Source organism: Dipodomys merriami, unplaced genomic scaffold, assembly GCF_024711535.1.
Source record: "Dipodomys merriami isolate MVZ:Mamm:240054 unplaced genomic scaffold, mDipMer1.0.p SCAF_3254, whole genome shotgun sequence".
Lineage (NCBI taxonomy): Eukaryota > Metazoa > Chordata > Mammalia > Rodentia > Heteromyidae > Dipodomys > Dipodomys merriami.
Genome location: NW_027204776.1, coordinates 1 through 8,030, shown reverse-complemented (window position 1 = coordinate 8,030; position 8,030 = coordinate 1). Strand labels below are relative to the sequence as shown.

Below are 8,030 nucleotides of genomic sequence, written 5' to 3'. Positions count from 1 at the left end.
CCTCACATCTAGAATTCAGGTTCACACGCTCTCCTACCCACATTTACCCAACTTGTATTATTAGTTGGGTTTGAACCCAGGGCCTCTTGCATGCTAGGTAGATAACTCTAGCTCTTGGGGCTACACCCCCATGCCTTTTTGCTTTATTATTATTTTTTCAAATAGGGTCTGATGTTTTGGACTGGGCTAGCCTTGGACTTCAATCTATTTCTACCTCCTGAGTTACTGAAATGATGGGTATGACCATCATACCCATTTTGTTTGGTCAGACAATCTTGCTAGCTTTTGCCCAGGCTATACTCAAACCATCTCGGCTTCCCCTGTGGCTGGGATTACAAGTAGACCAAGCCACGTCCAGCCTCCAAATATTCAGTTTTTGCAAATTGGATTTTGCGCTGTTTTATCTGTCCCTTTCTCTTCTTCCGGGGTTGACGCTTTGTCTCAGGGAAAAGACAGGAGTGTAGCACTCCAGGAGGACAGCTTAGCATCCCGAGATCACTTACTGAGGAGTTCGGAATGAACTAGTTAAGATTCTTCCCTCCCTTCACGGGCTACGTCTGCTGCCGGGGCTCTAGGTATTGGGAGCAGCCTGACCCTGAGCTTGGAGACCTCAGGCAATAGGGAGAGGCAAGCCCTGCTCAACAGGACTGGGAATCTCAGCCTCTGCTGCCTCCAGGTTCTCCTCTCCCTGATCTGTTAGCTGAGTTGTTTTGTTTTCCCCTAAGAGGGTTGATTTCCCAACAAGGCGCGAAGAGAGACAAATCCTCAAAGCAAAGCAGAGAGACTTGAACTTGCTAAGGGAAATGGTTTCACAGAGCCAAGAAAGACCACTTTTGAATGTCTTTTTTTTTTTTTTTCCTCCTTCTAGTTTTCAAAATCATCCTTGGTTTGGCCGAATCATGGCCACGTGATCGGAGGCCTTAGCCAGCCCTCTGCTTTGCTCGGGAAGAGGGGAAAAGGCAACCCCACGTGGAAATGCGTAACGAAAGACACGTGCAGGCACACGAAGTACAATGGGCGCAGACCACCAACCCCTCCTTTGCATTCAACAAAGCCAGATGCTTTCCTTTAGGGCAAAGCCACTGTGGAGCGTTGGTTGTGAGAACAGGGACCCATGCTCACCCCACAGTGGAACGGCTCTCTCATCTACTAACTGGCTTTAAATACCCTTGTCTTTGCCCCAAAGAAACCACCCAGACAGGCAAAGCACATTTAGCAAAGACTAGCATTCCTGCATGCAGAGAGCAAATTCCTTACCTGCATAGAATTCAGGGCTGTAGACTGCACCCACCACGGGATTCAATTTCCAGCCTTCAATCAAACACACAGAAGCATTGTCATCAGCTTTGATGCAAACATTTATCCCTGTCAAACCACCACCATCCAGAGAGATGGGTTGAAGTATTATTTTTTCAAGTCTTTTAATTTTTTTTTTTGGCCTGTTGGTCATGGGACTTGAACTCAGGGCCTGAGGTATCCTTGAGCTTTTGCAACCAAGGCTAGTGCTTTACCACTTTGAGCCACGGCTCTACTTCCGGTTTTCTGGTGGTCAATCAGAGATAAGAGTCTCACAGACTTTCCTGCCCAGGCTGGCTTCAAACTGTGATCTTCAGATCTCAGCCTCCTAAAGAGCTAGGATTATAGGCACAAGCTACTGGCATGTGGCAAGTCCATCTATTTTAGAAGCATTCTTTTGTGGTGCCAGAGATTGAACCCAGGGCCTCTCATAAGTGTAATTTAAGTGCATTAGTCTATCTGTCTATTTACCTGTCTGCCTATTTATCTCTGGATATAGAAATATATATGGATATATATATATATCCATATATATGCATATATAGATACACATTTTATACATATTACTAAAGTTAAAAGACACATAGATTGAGCATTGAATGCATAAAAATATTCAGAAACTATATGTAAAAAATAGATTCTTGCCCCTCTTTGATTTTTCTCTCAAGGCAAGCTAATGGAAGGGATCCACTGATTAAGTACAGGTAAGCCTTTTAAAATGACGTAATTAATCTCCTACCATAGCAATCGTTTTAGAACCGCTATAATAATTTCAGCTCTGTCTTCTTTCACATGTCACCGCTCGATAATCCATCACAAGTCTTTTGCATTAAATTTATATGAATTTGGAAACTTGCACAAACAAAACTCTCTGCCGAAGTTCACTGTACCTATTATCTTTCCTAATGATTACTCCGAGATACGGGGGAATTCTGAAGTGCTGTTTGAATACTAAAGAAAATGGTTTTTTTGTTTTTTTAATCCCCTGGAGATTTAGCATGGAATACATTTTAATGCATCCAGGGACCATAAAAATCCTTAATCAATGCATGATATCTAAGGTAACTTTCAAGTAATCGGCCTATGAGATTAACAGTCTGTGATTCTCCCAAAGAGAAGATGAAAAAAGTTTCTTTAAAGTGGCTCATGGCTCTGACACAGGAAAAGAGCACGTAAGAGTGTTCACGAATAGGGAAACCCATCACAAGATGGGGAAACCATTTATAAGGAATGATGGAGTCTGAAGATCTATGGCTGTTTTCCCTCCCAGATGCTGAGGAATCTTTATGGTAGCGCTCATTATGGAAGTCGTGAACATCACAGTGGAGTAGGGCTCCTATTTAGCCCTTGTATCCTTGGGCCGAGGGCCAAATATCAAAATGCCCTTTGATGAATGTTCTGGAGAAAAGACGTGGGTCCACGTTCGCGTGAGTCACAGAACGGCTCCCACACTGAGGACCCAGGTTCACCGTGTGGGCCAGGTCTCGCTTCCTAAATCCTGTTCTGAGAACAGCGAAGAGGAACCCAGAGACATAAAAGCCCAAGAGGCTATTTTGCTTCATGTAGACCTCTCCTTTAGCACACCTCCTTTTGTAATATAAACCTGGGGCACAGTGTTCTCCAAATGGGGACCTCTTAATGACGTGTTAATGATCATGCCTATTAGCCTAGAAGCATTTCTAAGAAGAGCCTATGACTGTAGAGATCACATTTGCCTTATTTGCTTATATTCCTTGTTTGTTCTGGACCAAGCAATCCGTGTATGTCTGTATAGCCATCTCCTGACCTCTTCCTCCCCTCCTTTCCCCATCTCTATCCATCTACCCTCCTCCATCTACCTATCTACGAATCATTCTGCTTTGGCCTCTGATTTCTTCGCAGAACCTGTCCCTTTCATTCCTTCTCTTAGTCGTCTTTGGTTCAATTCCCAGCTCTATTTTCGTGAACGTGACCTGTGAACTCCGCTCCAGCGTGAATCCCCCGCACTGACTCGATTCTGTTCTTAAAAAGCAGAAAACAAAACCTAAACCAAACGGAGCACAGAGCGTTTCCTGTGGAATGTTTTCCGGCTAGGATTCTGGCTCCTTCCCCTCTCTGAGGAAGCTCAGTCCTGACCCACAGATGCTCGGCATCCAACGCAGGATTCTGCTGCTCCGAGAGTCTGTCTTCCATGGAAGGCAATGAGGAGCTAGCCCTTGAAAATCACCTCTGCTCAAGGCTTGCTCGGGCTTATGCAAATGACATGCAAATGGACGCCTCACTTTTGTGACTCCTAGAAGTACCTGGAAGAGCCCCTTGGGATGAGCCTGCGGAGAGCTGAGCCTGCCATTGTCAGGAAGATGGACAAAATGATCCCATTTTTTAATTTCTTAGGCAGCGAGCGTTACATCCCCAGGCTTTGCAAATTCCAAGATTTTCGATCAAGGACATTAAATTGAACAATGAGGCTTACAACCGAATGAGAAAGGCTGATAGAGCCCATCACTCCCAGCCCCCCTTCCCACCCCCCCCCGTCTCCCCATGAAGGCAATGGAGCAAAGCCCAGACATGCACATGGGATCTTGCTCGGTATCAGATGCACAGCAGTTCAGAGAGCCCTCGGAGGCTGGGCCTCAGCCGGGGAATGTGCGTGAACTGGCACACCGAGTACATCCCTGCACCCCACAAATTTAGCTTGCCCACCTCCCCCCCCAACACAGGTCACGGGTCTTCAGCCATCTTTGGAATCATGTTGGCCTGTGGTACGTATTGCTGCAGTGGGTGTTCAAAAGCACACCCAGAAACCCTCCCACGGCCTCCTCCAGGGTTCTGCTGCTGTCGAATGTTCCAGAAACTGCCCTGAAGAACACTGCACACAGGATGGTGATCTCCTCATCCAAGAAGATGCACAGTGGTCGGGTGGGTGGCATCTCATGCGGGCCGGGGCAGGTGGGAACACCTGGATCTTTACCCAGCGTGAAAGGCCTCCCTTTGCATTATCTCAACCTGGCCTCGGCTCCGTGGCTATGTCAAGTGTGTGGTAGCACACAGGGTTGCTGGGGCTGAGGCAAATGGCGAGCAGAAAACAAGAGACTCAGATTCCAGTGTGGGTAGCTCAGTGGCAGACCTTTAGAAGTGCAGAGCAAATGGACTTTTCCTTTCCCAAATAGGTAGCCATTGGAAGAAGGAAGAAAATTAATAAAAGGCGACTACTAAATGGCTTGCAGAAGTCAAACCAACACCACGAGCAAACTGATTGTCAGTCAGCACCAAAGTGCTTCATATGAAATCACTTGATGAGGGGTTTTGAGAACTATTCTTGGTGAGAGCATACATCCCCGCACTTAGCTGCAACTTGGCCCTCCCCGGGAAACCCAGAATGGAGCAAAGAATACATCAGACTCTGCTGTTCTTGTGGAACTCAGTCACAAGCACCTTCTAAGTACCTTCCAAAGCTTAGTCACCTGGGAGAAGATTCAAAGCCAGAGCCAAATCATCTGAGGATGAATGACTGGCCAACAAGGGCCATCAGTAACAAAGGAAACAAATCAGACCTCCACCATCTGAACAGACACTCGCCTTTGTTGAGAGATTCCCCTGGTTAAGTCACACAACAGATTGAGAGATGGGGTGGGTTTCTTGCACACAGGCTCTCTCTACTTACCATTCGTGTAGGGGTTGACGGTCTTTTTATTTGTCATTACCCGTGCAGTGGCGTTATTTACCTATGTACACAGAAACATCAAGTGAGGACAGGTGCTAAGCCCAGCTTGATATTCTATTAGTTGCATGCATTATGACTGTGGTTATTTATTAAAAAACAAAAACAGAAAACAAAACTGAGAAGTAAAAACAAAACAAAACAAAATAAAAACCAAAAAGCATTTGTTCAATTTTATTTTTTTTTGAAAGGCAGTAGGTGCATAACAAAAATCATACATTTTTTTTCGGGTTTAGAATTACATTTAGCTTCATCACCATTTCGACTGACAGATCATTTCAGTAAAGCAACGTCACCTCGTTTGTACAGTTTAATCAAGAGACAGTTACAAAAAAAAAAGAAAGAAAGAAAAAGAAAAAAAAGAACAAAGCAAAAGCAAACGAAAAGAGACTGTAGAGACCAAAAAGCATGCTTCTATTCTGTGGTGACACAGAAAGAATCAATCGGGGTGTTTTTTTTTATTGTTGTTATTTTTATAAACAAACAAACATAAATTAAGTTCACATGGAAGGACATGCAGTGGAGGAGAGAGAGAAGAGACACGCTACATAAAAAGAAGAGACAAAGGAGTTAAAGCCGTGTTGCAACACTTGGGGGGGTGGGTGGGGGGGGTGGGAAAAAGCGACATCTAAGCATTCAACACTTGGAACAAGAGCTTCGCTCATAGCAAGGAGGGTGGGGGGTCATTCAAGCTCCTGCGTCACAGCTAAGGAGAGGAACGTGGGAGAGGGTGCATCGTGGTCACACGGAATGGAGTTTAACGACCTGAGTAGGATAATGATAATCCAACCAGTCAGAACCTCCCAGGCTAGCTTCGAACCGACACTCAAAATTACAAGGCGGACTGATATCCAAAAACAAAATAAATAAACTGAAAAGAAACAACAACAAAAACAAAAAACAAAAAAAAACAAAAACAAACAAGAGCACCAAGAAAACTTAAAACAACAAGTCGGAAAAAAAAATTCACGTGGTAGGTAAGAGATATAGAGAGAGATATCAATGTAGAGAGAGAGAGATCAGCGCTAAGTACGGGAAGCGGCAGGTGGACAGCACTTACCATTCTGCGGTTTGTGTACATTTACCAGGGTTACTGAGAGTTTGGTGAGGGGCCTAGCGTTACCGTCCAAGGGAGGGGAGGGGAAATGAAAAGGCAAAATATGCAACATCTTACTCCAAAGACTAAAGCAATTTTTCAACTGGTATATATTTTTTTTTAAAAAAAGGTTTCTTTTTTTCTTGTTGTTTTAAAACAAATATGACCCTGTGGCGTTGCTGAAGGAGCTCTCTCAGTGGTACAAATAGTAGATCTGGAATCTCAGACTACGGTGACTATTGCTAGGTGTTGCAATGCACAGGGCCCTGAGAGGCAAATTGAAAGCCCTGCACTGTGATTCTTGACATGACAAATAAATAAATAAACAAATAATGCAAAAATTCAATTTGGTTTCTTATATATATATATATATATTTTTAAATGAAAGAGTTCATGGCAAAGCCTCTCACTTTTCCCACACCTCACTTTATTTATTTATTTATTTATTTATTTAGCAAGTCTTTCCGATGCTATGGCTTTCACCATGTGGATGAAATGATTCATTTGTAGACCACTGCAGATCTCTCTCCAACCCTGACATGAAGAACGGAAAACAAAACAAACAACAAAATGACTGCCTTGCATCCGATTTGCTTTGCTCATTCTGGCTACTCTCTTTGGAACAACACCTTACTGCACCTGCCGCTTATCAAACGTGGAAAATAAAATGTAAAAAGAAAAACCGAAACCACAGTAAACTTGACGATTCACCTTTTCTTTTTGTCTTACTTTTGTTATTCACCTTGCAGCGGTTAAAAAAAAAAAAAAAAAAGACAACCACACAAAAAAAAGAGTAAAACATAAAGTTAAATTTAAAAAACAGAGTAAGGCCAGTTTTCCTTTTTATATATATAAAAAATATATATATATAATGTATATATTATATATATAAACAATGAGAAGGGGGTGGGGAATCACATACGAGACACCAGTGATGCATCTACAGGAAACAAATGAGCATGGAGCAGACATTTATCAAAAAAGATGAAAGGGAAAATATTTTGAACATGCACCTCGATTTTACGGCCCTCTACCACGGTGCCGTGTAATTTCTCCCTCGCCCTGTCCGCATCGGCACTATTTTCGAAAGTTACGAAACCAAATCCCTGCATGCAGGAGTAAGAAGGGAAAACAACATGCACATTATTATTTCAATCAACAACCACGTGGTAACATTCTCTTGCTTTAATTTCTATGTCTTGTCCTGGCTTCCGTTCTGTAACATGCAAATTAGAGAAATTATAATAATACATAGTGCAATAATTAAACGACTAATGTCAACAAGATTGGTTGGTTTGGGTGTTTTTTTTTTTTTTTTCTGTCACCGGTTAGCTAATAACTTCTAAAGAATTCAACCAATGATATTCAAAATACCCCCTTTCTAAATGTCACTACCCAAACAGAAATATAAATCTAACCAAAAGAAAACGAGATCAAAATAAATGTACACTGTATTCACAGAAGAAACGAAAGAACAAGAAAAAGAAAGGAAAAAAAGGAAACCACTTTCTTGACATGCAAATTAAGAGATAAAATGAAATAAAAATGTGTGCACGAAATCCAACCATGAATGCCAAAATCCTCTAACATTGCCTAGAGAGTCATGCTTGTGTGGTTTTTAAGAACATTTCCTCTTCATGCAATCTTAGGGTTATTCAAATTTGTCCATTTTACAGCCTTTACTTCTCAAAAACAAAAGTTACAAGCCTAAAAAAAAACAAAACAAAAGGAAAGACCTTTTTTTTCCGTAATAAATCTTAAACTCTTTGTGCTAATAAACAAACAAAAAAATCACATGAAATGAAGAGAAACAAACTTTCATTGACTTAGAATGCAAACAATTCAAGTAGCAGTTGTCATAATCCTTTTCCCACATAATACCCTTCATGCGTCAGAATTCAGTGAGTTTCCTTAAACAACCAGAAGACATGGAAACAT

At 42.3% G+C, this 8,030-nt stretch overlaps 1 long non-coding RNA gene across 1 annotated transcript; it reads right to left on the bottom strand.

The window, feature by feature from the left end:
• Positions 1 to 1,251: 1,251 nt before the first annotated feature.
• LOC138841670 (uncharacterized) lies at positions 1,252 to 7,828 on the bottom strand. The gene is made up of 3 exons (XR_011376473.1): positions 7,106 to 7,828; positions 4,940 to 5,000; positions 1,252 to 1,311 (listed from the first exon to the last, which is right to left on the bottom strand). It is a non-coding gene; the product is annotated as an uncharacterized lncRNA (long non-coding RNA).
• Positions 7,829 to 8,030: the final 202 nt, after the last annotated feature.